General features: G+C 39.5%; 1 long non-coding RNA gene and 1 pseudogene across 1 annotated transcript; both read left to right on the forward strand.

Annotated features, from left to right (window-relative positions):
* Positions 1–19,280: 19,280 nt before the first annotated feature.
* LOC117493648 lies at positions 19,281–26,743 on the forward strand (annotated as a pseudogene).
* LOC117493660 lies at positions 21,922–22,356 on the forward strand. Its single transcript, XR_004556982.1, has 3 exons — positions 21,922–21,947; positions 22,153–22,220; positions 22,297–22,356. It is a non-coding gene; the product is annotated as an uncharacterized LOC117493660 (long non-coding RNA).
* Positions 26,744–27,569: the final 826 nt, after the last annotated feature.

The following is a 27,569-nucleotide window of genomic DNA, read 5'->3' on the forward strand; positions in this document are numbered from 1 at the left end:
TAAGTAGGTGAACTTAGTGAGAGTTTATTTGGTAAAAGCGTCAGCTAAATGAAGTGTGGTGTAAGGGTAAATACATTTTAAAGCTCTTCCTCTCTTCTTCTCTGCTCCTGCAGGATCACTCCCTCTCTCCCTGCAGACGTCTCATTCATCTCCACACCTCCTCTCTGGACTCCCACATCCATCCATCCCTGCTGCTGATGGAGAGCAAAGGAGAGGAGGGAGGTTAGGGTGGGAAAAGAGAGATTACTCCCTGTCCTCCCCCCCTCACACTCATACGTGCTGCTGCAATGGAGTCACAGTGAGGACGGCTGCTCCTGACACTTACAATGAATTATCAATGGATCGGCTGTGTGCTAATGCCATTAAGTGTCATCTATTCATGGGAAGCCGACTCAGCATGTCTGATGTAATTTATTTTTGAAATTATTGGAAAGTGCGGGGCCTGTAATGGTCAGGGTTTGGTGATGCAGTGTGACATGTGCCGAACACAGATGTGTGAGGAGGAATATATATTAATATGAAGAATGCTGATCTACAGTCTTTCACATTTTCATTCACTTTGACGCTTTGAATTTCCTAAATGGAATAATTAATGAGCACACCTTCATCCTGTTTTTGGCCATGTAACTTTAAAATATTAATACTGTCTCTTACTATACTTAACCTCAGGGCTCACCACCCACTGTGGCTGGTGTTTTTCCAAAGGAACTAGATAATAACTGGATTAAGACCCTTTAAAACAAAATAATAAGAAAAATTGTAATCACAGCATAGAATATATCACAAATATGTTGTTATTGTTCATAGCGCTACTGACAGAGTTAAAGCCCTCAAATACTGGCATATTGTCAATTACAAATATACAAAAATATTGCATGCCTGTAATGTGAATTTAACGCCATCATCCTTCATTAGTCTCTGACCTTTTGATAAATCCTGAACTGGGCTGCTGTTTATGAATCAGAATCAGTAGAATCATATGTAGCATACAGGGAGATTTTGACTCTGCATTTAGCAGTGGACAGCACTATGGAGCAGTGTGGGGGTCCAGTCCATAGGGCACCTCAGCATTGCCCAGGTGGTAAACTCTTCCTTGAACTCTGTGCTTGAACTGATGACCCTTCGGTTTCCAGCTAAGTCTGAAGTACTGCTGCAGTAGAGAGTGGTGCAGTGATGACGTTTTGTTAGTTTTGAGATTTTTCAAGCCAGAGAGCATCTTTATTGAGAGATACAGTGTTTAAAGGGGGGAGACTAAAGGCTGGACAATGCCTCAAAGTTCCACGAGCCATACAGGTTTTTAGCCAACTATAGACCTATTTCTAATCTTCCGTTCCTCTCAAAAATTCTTGAGAAAGCAGTTGCAAAACAGTTGTGTGATTACTTAAAAAACAATGATTTATTTGAAGATGTTCAGTCTGGCTTAGAACACATCATAGCACAGAGACAGCTCTTGTTAAAGTCACAAATGACCTTCTAATAGCCTCTATAGACTCTATTCTTGTCTTGCTCGATCTCAGTGCTGCATTTGATACTATCGACCATGACATCCTATTGCACTAGAGCACTTAGTTGGCATAAAGGGAACTGCTTTAGCCTGGTTTAGGTCCTATCTATCTGAACGGTCTCCGTTTGTGTGTGTCAACGATGAATCTTCCATGCAAACCAAAGTGAGCCATGGAGTGCCACAGGGCTCAGTGCTTGGACCTATTTTGTTCACATTATATATGCTTCCGTTAGGCAATATTATAAGGAATCACTCTGTACATTTTCATTGTTATGCGGATGATACTCAACTATATTTATCAATCAAGCCTGATGAAACCAATCATCTAAATAAAATTCAAGACTGCCTCAAGGACTTAAAAACGTGGATGACCTTACATTTTTTTATGTTAAACACGGCCAAAACTGAAGTTATTGTACTCTCGACCTAAAGATTCTACGAAAAAAATTATCTAAAGATATACTAACTATGGCATTAATTTGGCCTCCAGTGAGACTAAGGAATCTTGGTGTTATATTTGATCAGGATTTATCCTTTAACGCCTAAATCAATCTCAAGGACTGCCTTCTTTCATCTACGTAACATTGCAAAAATCAGGCATATCTTGCCTCAAAATGATGCAGAAAAACTAGTCCATGCATTTGTTACTTCAAGGCTGGATTATTGTAACTCTTTAATATCAGGATGTACCAAAAAGTCAGTTAAGTCGCTTCAGCTGATTGAAAATGCTGCAGCACGTGTACTAACCAGAGTTCGGAAAATATGAGGGGCTGTGTAGGCCAAAATTCAAACTAACCTCGCACACACACTACTGAAAACATCTGGCCTTGCACAAACACTACTGAAATACTCTCACATTCACTACTGAACACCTCACACACACACAACTGAAAACATCTGGCCTTGCACAAACACTACTGAAATACTCTCACATTCACTACTGAACACCTCACACACACAACTGAAAATTAAACCTCGCACATGTTACTGGCCTCAGGCCTAGGGTTACCTGGGCCAGCAGCAGACTCTACCTCTGTATATGACAAACACACGAAGCAGAAATGTTAGCTGTTTGTAGCTCAACTGCAGGATTGAATCTGCTTATTTGGAAACAATCCACAACAAAAGCATTTATCTATGCTCATTTCTATGAGGCAACAACATTTAGAGAATAATGAGGCAACAGCATTTACATAATAATGATGACATCATGGTCAAAATACAACAGAAATGTACAATAAAATCGTCACACTCAGAACTCACTGTTATCCTCACACTCAAATTCCAATACAATACACACACACTTCAAAGAAACATATATAACCTATATGCATAAACACAATATACCTCTCATAGTCATTTACATCATACACCAAGCAACACGTGTCTACATAGTACTGTTTCACCTTCACCTTAGCGTTAGCTCCGCTAGCCGCAAGCATCACATTGCACATAACTATACATAACTGCCTAAAACAACGATTAGACATATCACACTCAATCACAACACACTCACAACACGTATACCCCTTATACTGGGACACTATGGTCATTTGAAGGACCTAGAACCCACCTGTATATGACAAACACACAAGGCAGAAATGTTAGCTGTTTGTAGCTCAACTGCAGGATTTAATCTGCAGTTTCTGCCCTTGCAGGGTTTTAGATCCTCCCGAGTGGTATCGCCCTCTAGTGATCAGTCCGCCACACAGTTGCAATGTAATACATTTTAATTACTTCTAAAGAGACATCAACAATAAAAAATATGGGGGTGACACTTTTTTAACTTAACTTATTTTCTTTTAATAATGAACTGGTTTAACCCTTTACACTCTCCCCTGCTTTTTTTTTTTAATGTCTCCTGACATTTGACCAAATCTGAAAAAGTACAAGTGCAGTCTATTATATGTCAATATGCCTGTGTGAAGCAGTTGTAGATGTAAGGGTGTGAATGTGTGAAGTATGGAAGGGGAACAGCACTGAGTTGACTTGGGAGAGGGTACATTGGCAGAAGTGAGTTAACACCGACATTCCACTGCTGGTAAGATGGCTGTCCCATTTCTCTTGGACGTGCTGTCCGTTGAGATCTTCTGACTGTCTCCGCCTCCACTTGATGTCCATCCTCATCCGCTACCATTTCTTCCATATGTCTGTCCTGTGGTTCTTCCTCCACTGCAACATCCTCAGCAGCTCCCTCCTGTGTCGGTGGTGGATTTTCCTCCTGAGCGTATGTTTCCTCTCTGACAGCGGGGTGAAATGTATTTCTATTGGTAGTATGTTTCGTGCCTGCACCACGTCTTTTTGTGCGGTCGGGTCTTGGAATACCAGAAGCTGTGTGGTTCATAAAAACATTTTCTTACTCAATATCTTGCCCTAAGCCTAAACCTATCTCTTTTATTTGAAATTGTATAATGTCTGAGTTTTTTTGCCGTCCGCGAGGAAAAGAAACGGGGCTCAGAGTCTCAGAATACTGAAATCTGTATTTTTGTCATCTTTCTTTCCTTCTAATTTGTTATTATTTGGTGCAGGCACGAAACATACTACCAATAGAAATACATTACTTCTAAAATCGTTCTGTGTCAGAATACTGAAATCTGTATTTTTTTTAATCTGTTTTTCCTTCTAAATTTGTTATTATTTACATTGCTTTTAAAATCGTTCTGTGTGACACGAAAAACATGGCAAAATCGTGTTGGTGAACACGAATCAATAGATTAATTTTGTGACTATAACACAAAATGCCGTGAGACTGTGTTGCACACACACACGACTGAAAATGAACCTCACACACGCACTATTGAAATACTCTCACATTCACTAGTGAACACCTCACACACAAACAACTGAACATTAACCTCACACACACACTACTGAAAACATTTTACTGAAAGGTTCTCAGTAGGGAATGTGCATGTGTTTCACCTATGTGTGTGCGAGGGGGATTCTTGCTGTAACGGAAGTCATTGTAATGAAACGGAAGTAACAAAGAACAATGCTGCAGTGATACAGTAGGTGGCGATAATGCTCGTCTGGTTGCAAGTCGCCATTAAAGAAGATGAAGAATGAAACAGAAGGTTCAATTCAGCATGGATTTATACAGAGCCATATAATAGAAGAGTTACGACATCTCCGTTCACTCCAATGGACCAGTTTTTTTACAGCAATGGCGGATCGTGGAGCCGTCAATAGTTCCCCAGAAGTTAGCTTGCCGCTGACTTCCGGGGGACCATTGACTCGAGAGGCTCCACGATCTGTGGCTAGCAGCGCAGTAGAGTTGCAGCGTTCGTGATGGACTTTTAAAGGTAAGACGACGTTTAAAGATTTATATTGCGGATATTATCAGCACATCTGAGTCAAATTAACATGTGTATTAAAGGATGTTAGTGGATTATCCCGTAATCTACTGATTTAGGGAACGTTTACAGATAACAGATTAGGCTAGGATACCGGATAAAGTTAGCAACACACGTTAACCATGAACAGCTATTAATCCGTTCTCCTAATGTTATTTCATCCAACGTTGTGGAATTAGAGAAAAAGGGCTTCTAAACGTGATTTTTTTTGTGGGGTGGAGGAATATAATATTAGTTAAATATAACATTGGGGCACGTGTGATTGTAATGAGTGGAGGTGGAGAAATTACGATCTCCATTTTGGAGTAGGCCTACAAGCTAGTATAATAAAGTTAACGTTACACAATAATAAGGAAGAGAGCTATTTGTGTGATACATCGCTATTGATATTAATTTAGAGTGCATATTTGAGACTTCCAAACAGTAAACAAAAACGTCATTTATGGGTGAGTGTTTTTAGTGTATTCTGTTGATTATTACCTGTCTGTATTATGTTGCAGCTCAGCTGATTTTGAAATGATGGCAAAGGGAGAGGGACCTAAGTGAGAGTGAAAACACAAGGTAAATGTAATACTACTGTTGTATATAAGTAAGCATACTAAACATGTATTCTATCACTGTATTATAAGTAATCTACTGTATGGCAGGTGGAGGGGCAGTGATGTTACAGGTGGAGGAGCAGGGATGTTGGCTGGGTGCTGGCAGGTGGAGGGGCAGTGATGTTACAGGTGGAGGAGCAGGGATGTTGGCTGGGTGCTGGCAGGTGGAGGGGCAGTGATGTTACAGGTGGAGGAGCAGGGATGTTGGCTGGGTGCTGGCAGGTGGAGGGGCAGTGATGTTACAGGTGGAGGGGCAGTGATGTTACAGGTGGAGGAGCAGGGATGTTGGCTGGGTGCTGGCAGGTGGAGGGGCAGTGATGTTACAGGTGGAGGAGCAGGGATGTTGGCTGGGTGCTGGCAGGTGGAGGGGCAGTGATGTTACAGGTGGAGGGGCAGTGATGTTACAGGTGGAGGGGCAGTGATGTTACAGGTGGAGGAGCAGGGATGTTACAGGTGGAGGAGCAGGGATGTTGGCTGGGTGCTGGCAGGTGGAGGGGCAGTGATGTTACAGGTGGAGGGGCAGTGATGTTACAGGTGGAGGAGCAGGGATGTTGGCTGGGTGCTGGCAGGTGGAGGGGCAGTGATGTTACAGGTGGAGGAGCAGGGATGTTGGCTGGGTGCTGGCAGGTGGAGGGGCAGTGATGTTACAGGTGGAGGGGCAGTGATGTTACAGGTGGAGGGGCAGTGATGTTACAGGTGGAGGAGCAGGGATGTTACAGGTGGAGGAGCAGGGATGTTGGCTGGGTGCTGGCAGGTGGAGGGGCAGTGATGTTACAGGTGGAGGGGCAGATTCAAATTCATATCACATCCATTACTGATGCCATTTGTCATACTTTGTTAAACTCACAAATAATAAAGTTCCATAACTTCAGTTGGAAACAAAGACCACACCATATCTCCCCAAGGCAATTTCCCATCCAATAGGTGTGCTATATAGGTGTGTATAACCCTTTCTCCTGTCTGTTTCTCCCTCTTTCAGCACAAGAACCAGAGGGGGATTCAATAGAGCCTAAATACCTGCACTGAGACCCTCACCCTGCACCCTGAGTCTCAACTCTCAGAGTTTTTCAAGCCTTTCCCTGTTATTTGCATTAAACCAAACATTAAGCTTCCCAATGGTGTGGTCTTCGTTTTGTGAAAAAGTGCAAATGCAGTGTTTGAATATGATTACCTCACATATTTTGTTGCGGCTGTCTGTTTTGATTGTTAAATTGCTCCTGCTGACTTGAGCTAGACATTTTTTCCTCCTCTCCGTGTCAGTGGGGAAGCCGTACATTCTGATTCTTACGGAGCGTCCACACAGCAGCGTTAAAAAAATCTTCTAACGCTTCTGCCCATTCACTTTGAATGGGGTGACGTCACTTTGCCTCACTTTTCGCCGAACTGCATTGTGGGAAGCAGAGCGGAGATTTTCAGGATTTTCAGGATTCAAAGTTGAGCAATGTTCAACTTTTGAAGCTGAGGTGGAAGCGTCAGCCAATCAAATCCCGTTTATGCAAATCTGACAGTTCAAGCGCTAGCCAATCAAACCGCGTGTAAGCTGGGAGTGACATACTGCAGTTCATTTCCTCATATTCCAAAAAATGGAGGAGAAATTAGCGGTAGCGAATCACCCGGTGCTTTATGACCAGTCCCTATTTACCTACCGGGATACAAACCGGAGGAGCCAGGCATGGAGGGAGGTGGCAGAGACAGTGGTAGGTTTTCGCCTGTTTGGGGAGTTTATATCCAGTTTACTTCGGGCTTTTTTGCTTTGTATGTCGGGGGCGGGAGATTCATGTGATTGGTTGTTGGTGCCTTGCTCGCAAAAAATCCCCAAGCTTCAGATACGCCCACCTCCAAGATTTTTTTAACGCTGCTGTGTGGACGCTCCGTTACTCCTTTCTCTGAGCGATTGGATCATCCCCAGGCAGCACAGCAAACCATGGTGGAGATTATATGCCAGGACAAAACGGAGGAAAAGGCACAGACAAACTGCATGACATGCTATTCAATGTTTATTGAATTCCATGTATTTACAATGGATGTTCCTAAAACAACACATTTAACGTCATAATCATGTTGCTGCCAGTCCATTGATAGTCACCTGTTGGTCTCCTGTCCTTTCTGAAAGTCATAAAGAGTACATTAGTCATTTAGATTACTTATGTCCTCAAGTACCATGGGATTACTGAAACCACCATGAATTAAAAAAATGGTAGAAATTAATCTAATCTAAATTTTGAAGCATTCCTTGCCATCCCCTCCCTCTAAATATATCAATAAACATTAGGAAGTGATGCTCCTGACTACCATACCTGTTTAAGAAGATAATATTTGTTTTAAATAATTCAAAGCAATACACAACAGCAACAGGTTCTTTAACCAAGGCAACGTTAGTAAACTAGCTGTTCACACTATTCCTAATATTATCCATAAATATTAGCAGATTCTATTTTATTTTTAAAACATATTGATGTAAATACATACACATATCGGTATGTTGTATAAATATTGCAAATCAAAACCTTTATTCACTACTTATTACCAAAAATCGTAGTTCTATCTCCGGTAATCATGCATTCAAATGTCCCGCCACGAACTTCCGGGGAACTATTGACTCTCCCTGAACCACATGACGATCAAGCATTTTGGACTTCCGCTGTCGTAACTCTTCTATCTATATGGCGCTGGATTTATAGAGAAACAGCACCGCAGCCGTAGGCTGGACCCCGGACCGATTGGTCTACAAACTGAGATGGTCTGGTCTATCGAGGTTTTCTTGTTTACATTACCTGGCGCAGCTCGTGAGGTGGCCTAGCAACCCACTAGCAACATGCAGAGCTGCAATAAGCTAACAAGCTAACTAAGCCGAAATTGAGCCAGAACCTTTCCTTTTTTTGTTTTACCATTTAATTAAGTGATTGATATTTCAGGCTGAGAGGACAATGGCCAGTTAAATATGGTTGATTAAGCTGTGTACTTCTAGCCAACAGTTATGTTAGCATTAGTTAGTTAACAGTAAGTAAATATAAGAGTAACCTATGTACTCCAGCTAGCCGGAGCCAGCTAGTCTGTTGCTCCCGGTCAGCACATTTTATGTTGCTTAAGGTAAGTGAACATGAAACTATTCAGCAAAACTTTCAATAATAATCTAAGGTATTGAGTTTTTGGGATAATACTTGCATACAAATCTATAAATGCCTTCAGGTTTCTAAAATATATAATATGTGGTAAATTCAACAGTGGATCCAGCAAAGATTCACATTTTTGCATGACTTTAGTTATTGATTTTTTGCTGTCACTTAATTATACTTTTAATAAATTCAAGTCAAGCTTAGTAACATATGGTAGCTAGTTAGTGCTCTTACCTGTGTGCCTCCTCTGCAACCAGACGGTATTAAATCTCTTAAGTACCAGTGTAAGAAATAAAATCAATGTTGATATGGCGTAATTTAAAACTGTTTTATTCTGAAAAACCGGAAGTTCACACACTTAACTTAAAACCTTTATTCAGAAAATTCTTCATTTCCGGTTAGCATTAGCATGTGGCAAACCATACGTTTTTAAACCGTGAATTTAAGGTGAAATGACATGTGGTGTTGTACACTAAACACACTGTCTTTAACACTCATTTATTGACGCCGCAATACTGTTATTAGGGAATGTTTAAATAACCACAGACATTAGAATGCTGTAATTAAAGGGCCCATGTCATGCTTTTCCGGTTATTACCCGTCCCCTTGTGTGTTATGAAGGTTTTTATGCATGTAAACGCGTCACAAACCCTCAAAGTACACCCTGTAGCGAGTAAAACTCTAACACAGAAAATACCTCCCCAAAACGCCTCGTTGGAGATAGGTCATTGTCCATTTGATTCTTCCATTTCGTTCCGGGTACGGCATGATATCAAGCCGTACCCGGAACAAAATGGACCAATCCGTGGAGCCGTTACGTTACGTCCGCAGAGCCGTTACGTTAAGCCCCCGCTGATTGGTCCAAATTGACCAATCCACGGACTTCCTCACACACACATCTGTGTGCAGGGAGCAGGCAGCTCAGCTGATTTCTCCTCCCTGGCTGCAGGCTGATAACAGACAGTTGGGATCGCGGCGAAATTCTCTCTGCAGACCCATTCTCACAGCGTTTATCAACCTTTTTCTTACTCAATATCAAGCCACACTTATTGTTTTTACTTCGGCTGTGACTTTGTGTGTGCGCTCAGGATGAGTTTGGCTGTGTATCGCTAACTTTTAAGTGAACGACGGGAGCCGGCTCGCGCCTGCGAACGAGCCGTTTTTTTGTTTTTGTTATTTTTTGTTAAGTAATACAAGACAGAATGATATGATGATCTCCGCGCTACAGCTGCTCCGTGCATGCATGCAGTGGCATGTAATATCCAAGGATTAGAGACTGTTGGATGCTGCTGTTTTGAGCATTGCAATACATTTATTTGTATTATGTTTTTTTATGATTAGAGACGGTTGGATGCTGCTGTACTGAGCATTGCAATATATTTATTTTCACTATGTTATTTATTTATGATTATCCTTGGGCTCAGCAAAGATTTGATGTCAGCTGTTGCTGTCTTTTTTTCTATAGTTAATACTGAAATAGAGCCCTGCTGTTTTGTCAGGGCCTTTTCTTTAAATATAATTTTAAAATGTCGATACAGTAGCCCCTTTTTTTAAATGTCTATGCTTAAGTTTTTATAGGTGTTGCTATCTGCTTTGTGTAGCGTGGTTCTACAAGCAAGTCTGTGCATTCATTGGGTGGTATCAGAGAGATACAAGGGTCTGTAAATGCAATGAAAACAATTGGCCACATGCAGCAAATAATTGATATTAAACATGTAATTTTTACTTTTGAATACTTCAGTACAAAGGATGTATTGAATAATTTAAGTGATATGTGTACACATATAAATCATTAGTCAAAACAGGGCTACATTTGATTGAATTATAAAAGGTATAATATGTGGTAAACTGAAGAGCCGTTTGGGAGCCGAAAGAGCCGGCTCTTCTTGGTGAGCCGAGCCAAATGATCCGGCTCACCAAGAAGAGCCGGAATTCCCATCACTATCGCTAACAAGGAAACAACACCTCCACGGAGCTCAGCGCGATTCACAACCTCCCGACCAATCAGAGCACACTGTGCTCACAGGGAGGGTGGGGGCTGGAGCCATTGGAGCTACAACGAGCCGTTAAAGGCAGAGAGTGAAATTCAGTGAATACACGTAGTTTACAGAGATGCTGTATGAGAAACCAATGTGAGTTTGGAAAATTGCACAATATAAATCTATTCTAGTATACCTCAACAATGGAATTATGATCAGTGGAAATGGCCATGACATGGGCCCTTTAACACCAGAAAAACGACAGGAATTGCCTCGGACCCGCCCCCGTCGACGCCGGCCAATAGGAGAAGACTACAGTTGATAACCCGTGATGGACAGGGAGAATCGATCTCTTCGTCACCCTCCGCTGCCCCAACGCGAACGGGACCAACAGCTGGGAGGGGGGGAGCCACCAACTCGCAAATGTCATTGTATATTATCGCATCATTTGTTTAATTAAATGCTGTTATCTTTTATAAGCTTCAGTTTATCCTAGTCTCTGCTTAAGAAATCCTAACACCAGTTATATCTACTTTACTTTAAACAATTAAAAAGACTAAATCAACTACATTTATTGATATACCAATCTTTATTTTTGGGGCCTCTTGTTCTTTTAAATTAAACTTTCAGACGCGAGATATTAAATAATAGTTTTGTTTATTTAACAAAAATCAATTGAGACAGCGTGGTGTCCAGAGAGCTGCAGGGACTTTGGGAGAAACCTCAGTGTGATGGATGTTCTGTCTGTGGGTTTGGATGGAGAGGACTGAGGTGGAGACGTCTTTCTCTGGGAGGAGGACCAGGAGCCTCATTTATAAAGGGATATACGCTCAAAAAATGGCGTACGCCAGTTTCTACGCAATGTTTGCGATTTATAAAATACTAACTTGACGGAAAAATGTGCGGTCCTCCACGCAAACTCTAACCCATGCGTACGCACTATAAGCACAACAACGGGAGAGACGAGAAACTGCGACACCGTTAGCAGAAGGAAGAATGGAGAGAAATATGTGGAAATAATACCATAAATAAAATGTTACCTCTCATTTATCATATGAAGAATTCATTTTCAAACATTGATTAAAGCCAATCTTAAAATGATTAAACAAACGCCTGTTTGAGACTCCTCAGTGCACACAAAAACATAACTTGGAGAAATAAATAAATACTGATATGTTATTTAAAACCACCTTGAATATGTTGTGTTAATGTTAAGAAATGTTTTCTCATAAATGATGCGGTAAGCAGGAGGACAGAATTACGTCTAAACTGACGCCGTTTTGCTTTTATATAGGTTGTAGATACGAGCATGGTTTTATATCCTATCACGTTTAATCGTGTTTTATGCCGTTTGCCAAGACTTGATAAGTCGCTCGTAAAACACAGGAGGTATGGAAACTAAGAACACCATATGTGGTCAATTGTACAGCTAATATAACACAATACATTAGTTGTATTTCCTTTAACTGGTGGATTATGGATATATAGTTGCTTATCGAAAGCTGGAACACAAACCACCAAATACAAAAAACAATTCAGATCCAGTCGTCATGACTCCGGAGGGATTCCCCGATCATTTCTTACAGTTTCTCATCAAGGGGGTGTCTCCTGTCCCCGGTACAAACACACTGCCTGAGGAAGATTATGTGTATTTTTTTTGTCATTAACCTTTTTCGGACCACTTATTTATTTATTTTGGTGACAATCCGACCTCCATGCTGCTACTCTGGTTCAAACTGCATCCACCAAACAATATGATTTATCTCGACCTCCCCAAAATAACCCAAATCTGACACGGTGTGAGATGTCTTTTTTAGCTGTTCTGTCCTCATTTCCTGCGATCTTCTTCATGCAGTCAGTCAAAATGAATGAATGAATGGGCGTTTCTTTGACTATTTATAGGCAAATATGGGCGTTACGTGAAGCCTGCAAAAGCTGCGCCGCATTTCGAGTCGATTGTGATTTATAAAGGGAAACAGGCGTTGGAAGTGCCGGTACGCACTTCCCTCGCCGGTACGCAATGTTTTGTGAATTGGAAAATGTCGGAAAGTTTCTGTACCTATTTTTTTGCTTTGTACTACGTATGCAACCTTCCCACGTGAATCCTACGCAAGGCGTTATAAATGAGGCCCCAGACCTGATGAAGAAAACCAACAAACTGCATCTGTGAGGCCATACTGGGCACAGCTGTCACAAACAAATGATGGTCCTGTTTGACTTTGTGTTCACAATAAAAGTGTAGTTAGTGAATGTCCTGTATCAGCTTTTCATTTTCTTCTTGCCCCTCGGGGAAACGGTGAGGCAGTTGTGTCCTTCAGGCATGTCCTTTCCTAACAGAAATGACAAGAAACATAAAACCTATGACATTATTGCAGAGCAAGTGTGTTATTTATGAAAGAGGTGTGTTTGTTTATTTAGCGGCTGTAGAAATAATATTTGAATGTGTTTTTTAAATTCATCACTTTGTACTACAAAGATAATCAGATTATGAATGAACAGTCTGCAGTTAATCAACATTAAAATATGTTATTATTAAAATAATATTCAGCTGTTATCAGAACTTAGTGTAAATGTAGAATCATGCTGTTCGGTTGTCTCACTGCAAGAACCACTTTTACCACGTCTTTTACAGACAATATGTAGAGACAAATGGTAGCAATTCTCAAATACATTGAAATGTGAAAGCTGACAAAATAATCATGTTGCTTGGTAAAATCGAAATGTAAATGTCCATGAAACTGCATTCATGGGCGGTCTGTTTTAACCGCAGAGCCATAAGATAAGTCTGATATTTCATTGAAGAATACTCCACAAGGCATCAACACAACAAACACGTCCGAGTTCAAGTTGTGTTCTCCGGATCAGCCAAGCGCAGCTGAGCCCCTGTAGCAGCCTGGAGCTAACGGAGCTAACAGAGAGACCACTAGCAGTTTGGTACTTCCGTTTCATTACAATGACTTCCGTTACAGCAAGAATCCCCCTCACACACATAGGTGAAACACATGCACATTGCCTACTGATAACCTTTCAGTTAAATGTTTTCAGGAGTGTGTGTGTGTGTGGGGTTTTCAGTTGCGTGTGTCTGAGGTTTAATTTTCAGTTGTGTATGAGAGGTGTTCACTAGTGAATGTGGGAGTATTTCAATAGTGCGTGTGTGAGGTTAATTTTCAGTTGTGTGTGTATGAGGTTAATTTTCAGTAGTAAGTGTGTGAGGTTTAATTTTCAGTTGTGTGTGTGTGAGGTGTTCAGTCGTGAATGTGAGAGTATTTCAGTACTGCGTGTGTGAGGTTAATTTTCAGTTGTATGTGTGCAAGGTTTCATTTTCAATATGTGTGTGTGCGAGGTGAGTTTGAATTTTGGCCTACACATCCCTTCATAGGAAAAGGGACCACATTACTCCTGTTCTGGCTGCCTTACACTGGCTACCTATAGAACACAGGATAGAATTTAAAATTCTTCTTCTCGCCTACAAAGCCCTTAATGGGCAGGCGCCATCTTACTTTAAATAACTCATTATACCCTACTGTCCTACTAGGGCATTGCGTTCCAAGAATGCAGGGTTGTTGGTTGTTCCTAGAGTCTCTAAAAGTACAATGGGAGCCAGAGCCTTTTCTTATCAAGCTCCACATTTGTGGAATCAGCTTCCAGTTTGTGTTCGGGCGGCACACACCCTATCCGTTTTAAAGAGTGCACTTAAGACCTTCCTTTTTGATTAGATTCAGCCCCTAGTTTTGCTGCTATAGGCTTAGACTGTCGGGGGACACCTTACTTCTTCCTTCTCTCTGCACTGTAAAAACTGTTGCTTTGGTAAAACTTAAAAAATATGTGTCAAGTGATTCCAAGCAATTTTAAGAGTTTAGTCAACTTTTGCAATTTTTGAGTTGGTGAAATATACTTTTTTTAGTTTTCCTCTACTCAAGAATGTGTTACTTTGCTAAAACTTAAAAAATATGTGTCAAGTGGTTCCAAGCAATTATAGGAGTTGGGTAAACTCACTAATGTGATTTTTTTCTGCATATGAAAAGATGAGATGAGCCTACAATTAAAAGCCCAGATATTAAGTGTAATCAATGCAAATAACAATCTGCTAAGAACCACACGAGAATAAAGTAAATTATAAAACACAATTGAGTTGCCGGAACCTATATACGACAAACTCTTCCTGATTTCAATCCAACCCTTTAAATATTTGATAGCATTGAAACATTGCAGATTAAACAAATAAATTAAAAAAGGGAACGTTATGGACATGTTAATACATTTTATTAAAATTTGATTATTTCAAAACAGTTGTCATAAAAGAGTAACAAGTTTGTTTAAAAGCACAACACATTAACATACATGGAGACACATGGTTATTACTTGATGGTTATAACTGCATCTGGCTCTTGGGCAATGTATAACTTCATGCTGTGCATCACGAGCCTGTTGCACTTCGACCTCTGCTGTTCCCTGTAAATACAAATAAAACACTAAATTGAGTACAAATCAGGACACACCATGTGTTTTCCTCAAAACAAAAATCAAATCCGTCTTGAAAACATAACGAGCCAGTTTACATTAGCTGTTAACAGACGGTAACAGAGGTGCTATTCACATGCATTACAAGGGGTTTAAGCCATAAAAAAAGGCTGGTTTGCAAGAAAATGAACCAAATAGTCATGATATTGATATAGTTCATAAAATGTCCAACTACTTCTTTTTAACCCGACCTCATGCTCAGAGATGTATATAAAGTGGCACATGGGTCCTAGAATAAAAAGAACAGACGATTATTTCAACTTTTATCTTGATAAGTGAGAGCGCAGGCCAGTCTACATGAATGCAGGGCAAGGCACGTTTCTGTCCAAAGGTTCCATGATGGAGTCGATAATGTTTTAAAATATCACTTTGAGTGGTGACACTAGTGCTGCATAGTTTACATCTCCATCCCATCTGTGATTCAAAAAATAGAAATGGGTACGTTTACCTGATGCTCATTATATTAGTATGTAAACATAACACGTCTTGAATTAACCTCTGAAACAACAACTAGTCTGACACACTCAAGGGCTTACCTAATGTGAACCTGAAGTCCATAGCAGGAGGCAAAATGTCTTCAAGAGGAGGTGTGACTGTTTTCTGGTGAGGCAAATGAAAGAACAAAATAGTTACATGATGACAATGTAACAATCATTTCAGTAGAATTCATTAAAACATATTTAATTCAATTAATGGAATCAAACATTAAAACACAAGTATCATTTAAAACGGTATTGTATTTATATACATTTATAAGGATGTCATTTATTAAGGATGGTATTGTTAGATACCAGTACAATTCCATATACCAGATAAAGGAGGAATATACACTCGTTTGCATACTGTCTAATATCTACTTTATGTTGTAGTAAAACATCTCCTTAATAAAACTGTATTTATTAATATTTCTCGCTAAAGACTGCATTTTACTGTACTACATTGAACACATCTTGCTGACGTTATACATGCATCCTCGCCCAATACACACTTTTACTGAATTGCGCCTGAATGCACCTTAACTGAAGTCACCTCCGTCACTTTCTACTGAGAGCTAACGTTAACTCTCCTGCAGATTCCAACATGGATGTGCATCTATAGCGTTGCATAAGCATGAAAAATATAGTTTGCACTTAATTTTGTATAATAACAACTCGATGCTGTAACTGCAGACTATGAGTTTAAATTGGGTACACTAAGATTGTAGAAAGATAATTCATTGCTCACAGTAAAACAAACGGCGAAATACATATAGAGGAATTCATATCAAATCGGCGCATTAGTAACTTACTCTTAATTAACCGCTGGGTTATAAAGTAGTAGGGAATAGTTTTAACGGAGGTATTTTATCGCACAACATGCACGGCAGGAGAGCCTCTGAGCCCCGCGGCCGCATCACGGTGCCCGGGCCAACGCTTAGAGCGGCATAGGGGAACAGTTTGCGGAGTTGATTCTTAATACATACTCTTAACTTAACCACTTTTAACAGAATTGCGTCGGTAAGCACTTGATGCAAACTTTGCCCAACAACTTTGCGTGAAGAAATAGACTACATGAGCACAACAGGGCTGAGTCTAACTTTAACAGCAGTAATGGCGCTGGCATGCATTAAAATGTCGATGTTTCGTTCAAAACAGTGAATACTACAGTGGCCCTGAAGTGCAAGACACCACAGCATTTCAGAAAACACCACAGCATTTCAGAAAACACCGCAGCATTTCAGAAAACACAACAGCATTTCAGAAAACACCGCAGCATTTCAGAAAACACTACAGCATTTCAGAAAACACAACAGCATTTCACAAACACAACAGCATTTCACAAAACACAACAGCATTTCACTAAACGCCGCAGCATTTCACAAAACACAACAGCATTTCACAAAACATCACAGCATTTCACTAAACGCCGCAGCATTTCACAAAACACAACAGCATTTCAGAAAACACAACAGCATTTCACAAAACACCACAGCATTTCAGAAAACACCACAGCATTTCACAAAACATCACAGCATTTCACAAAACATCACAGCATTTCACTAAACGCCGCAGCATTTCACAAAACACAACAGCATTTCAGAAAACACAACAGCATTTCACAAAACACAACAGCATTTCAGAAAACACAACAGCATTTCACAAAACACAACAGCATTTCACAAAACACAACAGCATTTCACAAAACACAACAGCATTTCACAAAACACCACAGCATTTCAGAAAACACAACAGCATTTCACAAAACACAACAGCATTTCAGAAAACACCACAGCATTTCACAAAACATCACAGCATTTCACAAAACATCACAGCATTTCACTAAACGCCGCAGCATTTCACAAAACACAACAGCATTTCAGAAAACACAACAGCATTTCACAAAACACAACAGCATTTCAGAAAACACAACAGCATTTCACAAAACACAACAGCATTTCAGAAAACACAACAGCATTTCACAAAACACCACAGCATTTCAGAAAACACAACAGCATTTCAGAAAACACAACAGCATTTCACTAAACACTACAGCATTTCAGAAAACACAACAGCATTTCACTAAACGCCGCAGCATTTCACTAAACACCACAGCATTTCAGAAAACACAACAGCATTTCACTAAACACTACAGCATTTCAGAAAACACAACAGCATTTCAGAAAACACCACAGCATTTCACTAAACACTACAGCATTTCAGAAAACACAACAGCATTTCAGAAAACACAACAGCATTTCACAAAACATCACAGCATTTCACTAAACGCCACAGCATTTCAGAAAACACAACAGCATTTCAGAAAACACAACAGCATTTCAGAAAACACAACAGCATTTCACTAAACACTACAGCATTTCAGAAAACACAACAGCATTTCAGAAAACACCACAGCATTTCACTAAACACTACAGCATTTCAGAAAACACAACAGCATTTCAGAAAACACAACAGCATTTCACAAAACATCACAGCATTTCACTAAACGCCACAGCATTTCAGAAAACACAACAGCATTTCAGAAAACACAACAGCATTTCAGAAAACACAACAGCATTTCACAAAACATCACAGCATTTCACTAAACGCCACAGCATTTCAGAAAACACAACAGCATTTCAGAAAACACAACAGCATTTCACAAAACACAACAGCATTTCACAAAACACCACAGCATTTCACTAAACGCCACAGCATTTCAGAAAACACCACAGCATTTCAGAAAACACAACAGCATTTCAGAAAACACAACAGCATTTCACAAAACATCACAGCATTTCACAAAACACAACAGCATTTCACTAAACGCCGCAGCATTTCACAAAACACCACAGCATTTCAGAAAACACAACAGCATTTCAGAAAACACAACAGCATTTCACTAAACGCCGCAGCATTTCACAAAACACCACAGCATTTCACTAAACGCCACAGCATTTCAGAAAACACCACAGCATTTCAGAAAACACAACAGCATTTCAGAAAACACAACAGCATTTCACAAAACATCACAGCATTTCACAAAACACAACAGCATTTCAGAAAACACCACAGCATTTCACTAAACACTACAGCATTTCAGAAAACACAACAGCATTTCAGAAAACACCACAGCATTTCACTAAACGCCGCAGCATTTCACTAAACACCACAGCATTTCACAAAACACAACAGCATTTCAGAAAACACCACAGCATTTCACAAAACACAACAGCATTTCACATTGGACGGAAAGGGTATTCCTTTAGGGAGAACACTTCTTGTTTGTGATTGGACAGAGCCAGCCAGAGAAGCACTGCTGTGATTGGTTGTTTTTGCTGCCAGTCAAGAGAAATTTCGCTTCATGATTGGTCAGCGACCGGAAGTGTAGAATATCCGGGCGGTTTTACTCGGCGTGTTTTCGCCCATTGCGCGACTTCTGACTCTGAAATGATGTATTGTCCGCGTTGTGGGAAGACATTTCAGTCACTTCAACATTTTTGCAGTTCTTGTGGACAGTCATTGGCTGCATTAAAAGAAGCTAAACATGAACAGGACTTCAGTGACCCGATTCCAGGTAAAACATCAACTCAAACTGTGTAACAATGCTCTGTAAAACCGTTAAGCCTGTCTCGTGATTCATGTTTGAACCATAAATATAAGGTTTGAACTCACACTCGCATATAATGTGAATAAAAAAACATAACCCAGGCTAAGTTCAGCTTGGTTATCATAACATTGTTTTTCTCTGTTTGTGTAACGTTAGCTGCTGCCCCAAAAATGCCATCCCTGAAAACGTTCCTCGAGTACAGAAGTAAGAAGTCAGACGAAAGGCTTAATTTCTCTTGCCAGAAGAGAAAAGTGAAGAAGAAAGAACAGACAAGTACAGTACAGGTAGCCAATATGGGGGAGGAAGTGCTGGAAGATATGGTTTACTAGGCAAGATAGATGGTACCTGTTTTAGGTGATAAAAGCATTACTTTTACTGTGTTACAATTGGACAGCTCAGCTTTATTAGTAAATCATGATTAAAGGGAAAAATGTGTGTCTGAAAATTACATCATGTATGTGGTTAACTCTAAAACGTCTTGGTCATGGTCAGCTAAGTTCAAAAAGATGCACTAGCAGGTTTGGTTTAAGAAGTTGTTGTATTTAGTCGTGTAAAATCTTCTTGGTTATCCGCATTTGTCAAACATCACCATGGTTGAGAATATATAAGTTATAAGCAGGCCTATGTGATGTATCCAAGTGGGTAAAGCGTCTTCATCCTTTTTTTCCTTATTTATGAAGGGGTTATTAAAGCACAAAAAATAAGGATTTGTTAGCCTAATCAAGTCAGGATTTATAAAATAATATTATTTGTAACTGTGGACAACTTTCTAGAAATCGTTTAATTAAAATAATGTATTACATCCGTTTCTGCTATGAATTGCATAAAAGTGAATAGCGATTTTAGCAGTGTTTTTGTTATTGGCATTTTATTTTGTTTGTCTGTTTGCCAATCAGGGAATAATTATGGAAGTTGTGACTTGTGCATACATGCATGCATGTATGTACATTGTTGTATAGTGTTTTTTTCTAAGCATTTCCTGCTACACAGGGTCTGCACACTTATCTGAGGTATTACAGCACATAATGACTTAATAATAGTTACTATCCACTGTTAATTGTGTGGTTTCATGTACCAAGTTGATTACACCTAATTGATTTTCTTTGCACAGATAAATATTGGAATCATGTGTCTTCAAAAGGACATCATGAAACCTGTCAGAGGGAAAACTCTTCCACTGATTCTGGATCCTGACACTGACGCAGCTGGGTTGCATCGATTGGCAGTCAAGAAGATGACTGACTTTAATTCGGATATGGATGAGGGCCCCTATGTCCTCATTTACCCAGACACATCAGAAGTCATTAATATTCCTGGTACTTCAACGCCATTTAATCTGAGAGAGTATAAAACGGAAATAGGGAAAACCTACAACCGAATTGCTCTCTTTATATGTCTTAAATCAGATTATGACAAAGGTAAGTCCTTTTTTTCAGGCTATGCAGATTTCATTTCAGGTTGGTCAGCAATCAAAATGTCACTGACAAGCTGCTTTCCCATAGGTGAACAACAAGATGCATCAGACTCTGATCAGGAAGTCACCATGAGACGCAAAAGAGTGACTGAGGTTGACCTTGCTGACACACTGGTGTGTGTGTGTGTGTGTGTGTGTGTGTGTGTGTGTGTGTGTGTGTGTGTGTGTGTGTGTGTGTGTGTGTGTGTGTGTGTGTGTGTGTGTGTGTGTGTGTGTGTGTGTGTGTGTGTGTGTGTGTGTGTGTGTGTGTTAATGTTCATGCCAATTGGCTCAAAGGGGGCATAGCAGTGGTAGTGGCTTATTGCAAAAAGGCGCATCATTTCCAAATGAATTCATATACTTCATAAGATTTTGTAGAACGTTTGGACACACACAAGCAGATCAACTTTTTATGTCAATTTCCCAACCAAAAGGTGCATAATTATTATTAAGTGGATTCACATAAAATGGCTAAACTGGATAATATAAAAGTCTGGCGACACATGCCGCATTTACAGATCAAGTAAGGTCACTGGGGCTGCACAATGAATAATTTTTTTACTGTATTTTTCAGCCCTGGGAACCTGAGCATGAAAGTACTCCAAAAAGCACTGCAGAGAAAACAAGGTAATAGGTTCATTCTTGACCTTTGGAAAAATGCAGTGGTGACTTACTCTTTAAAGGGTTTTGACTGCATTTGTTGGACCCGTTATCAGAGTTAATCTCTTTGACTACATGATGTGAATATCCCTTCTTTCATGTGCAACCAAACGTTTAATTTTTGTATTGTAAGTATGCTAATACAGCTGCATTTCAGGTGTTAGAAATATACATAATTGATATATATATATACAAAAAATATATTTAAAAAAGACAGTTACATGACATGTTAATGTAATAAAATAACAATCAACAAAAGGGGGAAAATGAAAGAAAAATAGCAAAAAGAAAATAACCATGTGAACCAAGGTTATTGATTTCATTAAGGCTAATGTTCTATATATTTAGAAAATGTTGTTATTATTCCTCCTTGGCCACAATCTACTATCAGAGTGGATCCACCTACAATCTTAGGAAATGATATCCCAAAGAACACAATGTATGGAATTTGTCTGCACCACAAGCCAATTATAAATGTAATACTTAAATCGAAATGCATGAATTGGACTGGATTAAAAAAAACATGTTCATGTCAGTCATGACAAATACTCGTGCATTAATTCTGTATTTGTTTGTTTCTTCTTTTTTTTTCTCTGTCTGCCTCCCTCACTTTCTTCCATCCTTCTTTCCTTCAAACAGCTCTTCCAGGGCATCATATCAGAGTGAAAAGGAAGAGGTAGGGTATTTGTGCTGTTTCCTTCCTTATAATCCATGTAAAACATTTAAGTTAAAAGAAATAAACTTTAAAAAAATGCCTTTTTGGTAAAACTATTACATTAGACATTTAATGTATTATTGTGATGTACAATCAAAGCGTTTTTAAACTGTATGTAATATTGTGATTTGTTCACATGTATGCTAAAATGTTAATCTCAAATCAGATACTCATTTCGGACACTGATGACCCCAATGAGGGCACTTCTCAAGGTTGGAGGAACACTGCTACAAGGTATTGACTTGAGCCACTGATCTTTATTCATATTATTACATAAGACAGATACCCTACACTAATGATTCATGATTAGTGTTCCAGATACCCCTTCCAACATGACTGCTGTGAGGTCCACTGTCAACCCATTGTACAGGTAATGTTTAGTTTAACCTTGCAACCATGCAAGGTTGCAACATTCACCATGCAAGATTCAAGGTGTAGAATAAAGTGTTGTGCACCATTGTTTTAATAACATTTTGTTTTTTGCAGCACATACACACAGTTGTATGCTCCCATTGTAATTGATGAAGATGAGGACGGGAGTCAAGATTTCAATGTTGTGCCCATAAGCGCTGACCCTGCAAAGGAAGCTGTGTAAATTGTAATTTTATTGGCTCTAATCTTTGAATGGAAAACTTGTGTGGTATTGGAGGTCAAGGTAACATTAGAAGAAACATTTCAATCACATTTGATGAAACATACAAAAATCAGTGTTATGGTATTTAAAGTCCTTTTTCCAGAGTCTGTACTAGAACATTATTTGATATGCTTAATTGTATTCTGTTATCTATTTATGTCGTTTCAGGGACACAAGTATATCTGCAGCCCATATTATTGAAAACTTAGCAGATGCCATAGACCACAACACTGTCAGCAGATTCAACATAACTCGCTCAAATGTTTGGGATGGAGCTGTCAGAGGGTTCAGACGTTCAACCTTCTGTGAAAAGTCTGACTTGCTTGTGAGGTTCACGGATGATGCAGGCTCTGTGGAAGAAGGAATAGACGCAGGTGGACCAAGGCGAGAATTTCTGACACTCCTCATGAGCTTTTTGCAGTCTCGGCCTATTTTTGAGGGACCTCCACAGAGTCGGTACTTGGTGTACAATGCTGCAGGTTTGTTGTCAGACCAGCCCTTGCATAGTTGGATTTAATCATGATTATTTTGCATAGATCATGTGACAGAGCTCAAGTATGGTAATAGTTACTATGTCAACGGGAGGAATAATATACTGAAGTATTATTTATTTTAGCAGTTTTAATGTAACTTTGTGAATATGTGGGTAGATAAAGGTCCCCTATGGAGTTTTTAGCTCTAGTAGGGTTATGTGGCAGTTATTTTATGACTGGGCCCCTGTTCTGTCCCACATCAACATGGGAACGCTGCAAGATACATATTTCAATGATCTACCAGTAGCATAAATGCACCAGCATAGGCATGAAAGAGACTGCGAGTCTGTACAAATTGATGTAAACAATGTTTAGCTTTGTACATTTTTTATACGCTACATTCAATTCTGATTATTTGTGAGTTTAAAAGTAACACTTAAACGCCAATACGCGTTTGATATATAGTGAGTATCACAGACTACCTTTAATGTAAACATTCATTTTGTTTATTACAAGAAAACTCCACAGGGAACATTTGTACATGTGCTTTACAGACAGGGAAAGTAGCTATCAATTTGTAAAATCTTTATCTAAGAGAAAGAATGAGTTCAACTATAATTTGCATGTAAAGCTGCAAATATTATGAAGCTACATTTTTCTGTAACATCTCATGAAGACAACTCTAAATATAATTAGTTAAATACGTTCTGATTATCAAGGGTACAGAATTTGTTTTGGCATTATGATGTACTGTAATTGTCCCCCCAGCAATCAGGGAGGATGAATATTTCATGGCAGGGAAGATGATAGCTGTGTCCATTGTTCATGGAGGACCAGGCCCACATTTTCTTTCAAGGGACCTGGTGAACCACATAGCTGGACAGCCTGGTTTCTGTGCACATGTGACGGATGTGACAGATGATGAGATAGGGAGAGCTCTCAGTGAGGTATTGCAATAAACTACACCAGTCATTGTCATAAATTGGTTTATTTTTTTAAATGCTAAGAAGCACAGTACTTGTGTTTAAGTGTACAGAAAAGCCCCTTATTCAAATGACTGTGTGCAGAAAATCTGAAATGCTCAAAAACAAATTTAGAGTATTCCTTTTTTTAAACATTGACAGTCATTCAACTACTTTTGACATGTTTTTTTTTCTTTTGTCCAATCAGAAGAGTGATATCTATTATAATAATTTGCCGTTATGTGGATATCTTTGATGGTGTGTGTGTTTTCCATTTAGATTGAGTTGGCACATTCTCTGAAGTCTGCAAGATGTGTTACTGAAACACAGCTCCATGCTTCAGACTGCTGGCTGCTTCAGGCATGTCAGCTCCGTTGAAGAAAAACACACTGTGGTGGCAGAATACCTTACCTGGTACACCATCGGCAGGAATCACAGTGTAATTGAAAGGTAATGATAGGTGCTTTAATTAAAAGGAATTTAATGTTGATTGAGGCCTTATTAAAACATCCTTATTACCGCTGCTGCTGATGCTACTTTTACTCTACTTATAATATTAACCTGTTACGCACGGCCCGCCCGGTACCGGGTGGAAAAACGCGTTATTTGCAGGAAACAACGTCTAAGGAATGTTAATATTTAATAAACTATGAATGTTTTATATCCATGTAACTGATCTTTTTAATTTTTTTTTTTCCAAAAAAACCCACAATGCTAGCACTCAGCCTCTGAATTAGCCACGAGCGAAAATATTTAACCTGAAACGGCACTTAAATTCACTCCTAACTCCCTTATTACTTATCCTAGATGCACAGCCAACCACTCATTTTTGGTGTCCTGGAGACACTGAATCTAACGGTGCCCTCCACAACACTCAGTGATAAACATTCGCGACGCTATAAACGAAAGCGTACATCATAACATGTGGAGCTAAGTAGCTAGAAACGCTAACATGGCTTACCTTGGTCAAAACTGGTCTTCAATGGCATTAAAACGATAAAACGATGCTGCAGTTAATCCATAGGTTCATCCTATGTATCTGTGCCTTCTTTGAAATTATTTCTGATAATCCATAAGCAATAAAACTGCGTTTTAGTTTCCAAATGCCAGAGCTAGAATGTAGCTCCACTCAAACCTAGATTTTCAAACGCGAAGCCCCCACCTTTTCTCTTTACAATGTGTGTGTGTGTGAGCCTCCCCCTTCGATTCTATTGGCTCTAACGGTCAGAAGGGTGTGTCAACCCTCAAAATCGAGCAAGGTGAGCCAGAGATAGAGAAAAAAAAACCATTTTCACCCAAATCACCTCAGAGGTGGGGTGGTTTTGGCTAAACCTCTCTAAAAAGGTCAAATGTCACTTGTTTTGCATCAATCTTGATACAGGGTACTTATTATATGTTGTACTTTGGATTCCTAAAGCTTTTAGTCTACTAACCCATCATCCAAGGGTAGTTTTCACTATCTGTAAAAAATAATTTTTGGACGGACACTATAATTTACAGTTTTTTACTATGTAAAATCTGAATTTTCTTTAAAATAAAAAACATTTATATTGATTCTGACACTTCTACATCCAACTCACAGATGTAACCTTGCTTTGATAAAAGAAATTATTCATATAACCCTTTTAGAAGTTAAGTTGTAGTCATTTGTTTTGGGCATGTCATTTTCGAGCCTGAAACATGAAAAACAGGCTAGGTGCTTTATTGGTCAAGTTCAGACAATGATTTGAAAATTGTTGCTGTCTAAACATTATGAAAATAAGTGTTTCATAGTAATATACAGTATCATGTTATTGTTTTCACAGTATTTAAATACTACTTGGAGATATATAACCCTTAAAATTGCATATGTTTTACTGCCTGTAACAATTCACTGTATTCTTGAACAGATTCAAAGCTGGACTGGCTAGCCTACACTTTTTGGATGCCCTTTGCCAACATCCGAGTGTACTGGCGCCAGTGCTGTGTCATACGGACAAGAGGCTGACTTCAGTTGAAGTGAAACGACTCTTCTTACCACAGCTCAGTCCAGCAGGGAGCAACAGGAGGACTACAGAAACCGTGGCACTCAGCTTCTGGGCAGACTATCTGATGGACTGTGAAGGTTTGTGCAGTAAAATACTGTTCTGATCAGAATAGGATCTGCTGTTATTACATGAATGTTAATATATTTAATGACAGCTCTTTGTTTCACAGAACAAGGACCAGTGTCACTGGAGGAGTTATTCATGTTCATCACGGGCCTGAAGACAGAACCCCCTGCAGGAATGACACCCCATCCATGTGTCACGTTTTCACAGGAGACTATCTATCCCATGGCAAACACCTGTGCAAACACCATAACACTTCCACTACTAGGAATGTACGCTAGTTTCAAAGCCAATATGGACTTTGGCATCCAAAACTCCCCAGGTTTTGGATGTCTGTGAAATGGTAAAAGAAAGGGGTAGAACACCATCACTGCAGTATAGCTTTTTGGAGTTTTATAAACTTGTGGAGTTCCTCATGTTTGAGGTTTGGGGAAAAATATGTTTCATACAGCGGTTTCAGAGTTTTCTTTAGACGTCTATAAAGACAACGTTATTAGTAGTGCTAATATGTTTAAGGAACACAATACTGTTTTGCAGCGTTTTCACAAGAATAAACATTTATTTTCTTAAATGCAAATAAATCACTGTTTCCCAAATCCTCAAATGTCTTGTGCCAACTCTGTTAGGGCTCACAGCTGCCCAATTGAAGGTACTGTCCCATTCACAGCCCAGCTATTCCCTTCAGTGTAATCAACAGCTGGGATGCTGCTTGCCAGGTATCTGGATGTTGAAGTCCATGTTGTTGCATTGCCTGCTGAAAATAGTCATTGATGTCCGGATCACCACATGGATCTTCTGTCTGATGCCCGTCTTGACAAATGTGGGTTGATGCTTCATCCAGAGCAAAGCCACAGTCCCGTGACCCAAACCTATAAAACAGTTAGTATTATAATGATGCTTGAGGGGAGATGCTTGGCAGCAAAGTATGAGAATACTTTATCACAACAGCACACTTATGTTATGTAAACTAAATGCTCTGAAATGATAGTTTTTGAAACTATGTCATGATGTGTTTTGTGGCCATCTTGGTTATTATTATTAGTGTGGTGTAAGCCTATATGGGTGTAAGCTCATATTTCCCATTTTATTTTTTTCTGGTGTGGCAGAAATACGCTTATGTAATACAATACTGTTCATGAAATGTGTATTAACTACAAAATATAAACAATTTACCTGTGAGGTAGTGGTACAGCTCATTAGGAATTCCACCCGGACAAGAGGCAAGTCTAGAGGGCCGGATTCTGTGCCGGTTCCAAAGGTGAACACATTCAACCAGGTCTGCCTGAAGAACTGTCATGAAACAGAACCGTAGAAGGCACTGGTGCTCATGGGTGCCATTGAAGTGTCCGTGGTCTCTTAGATCAGCAAATAGATCCATCCAGAACTGAGTCCTTGGGATAAACAGGATGTTTTGTTATACACAA

The sequence above is a fragment of the Trematomus bernacchii genome, unplaced genomic scaffold (genome assembly GCF_902827165.1).
Source record: "Trematomus bernacchii unplaced genomic scaffold, fTreBer1.1, whole genome shotgun sequence".
Taxonomy (NCBI): Eukaryota; Metazoa; Chordata; class Actinopteri; order Perciformes; family Nototheniidae; genus Trematomus; species Trematomus bernacchii.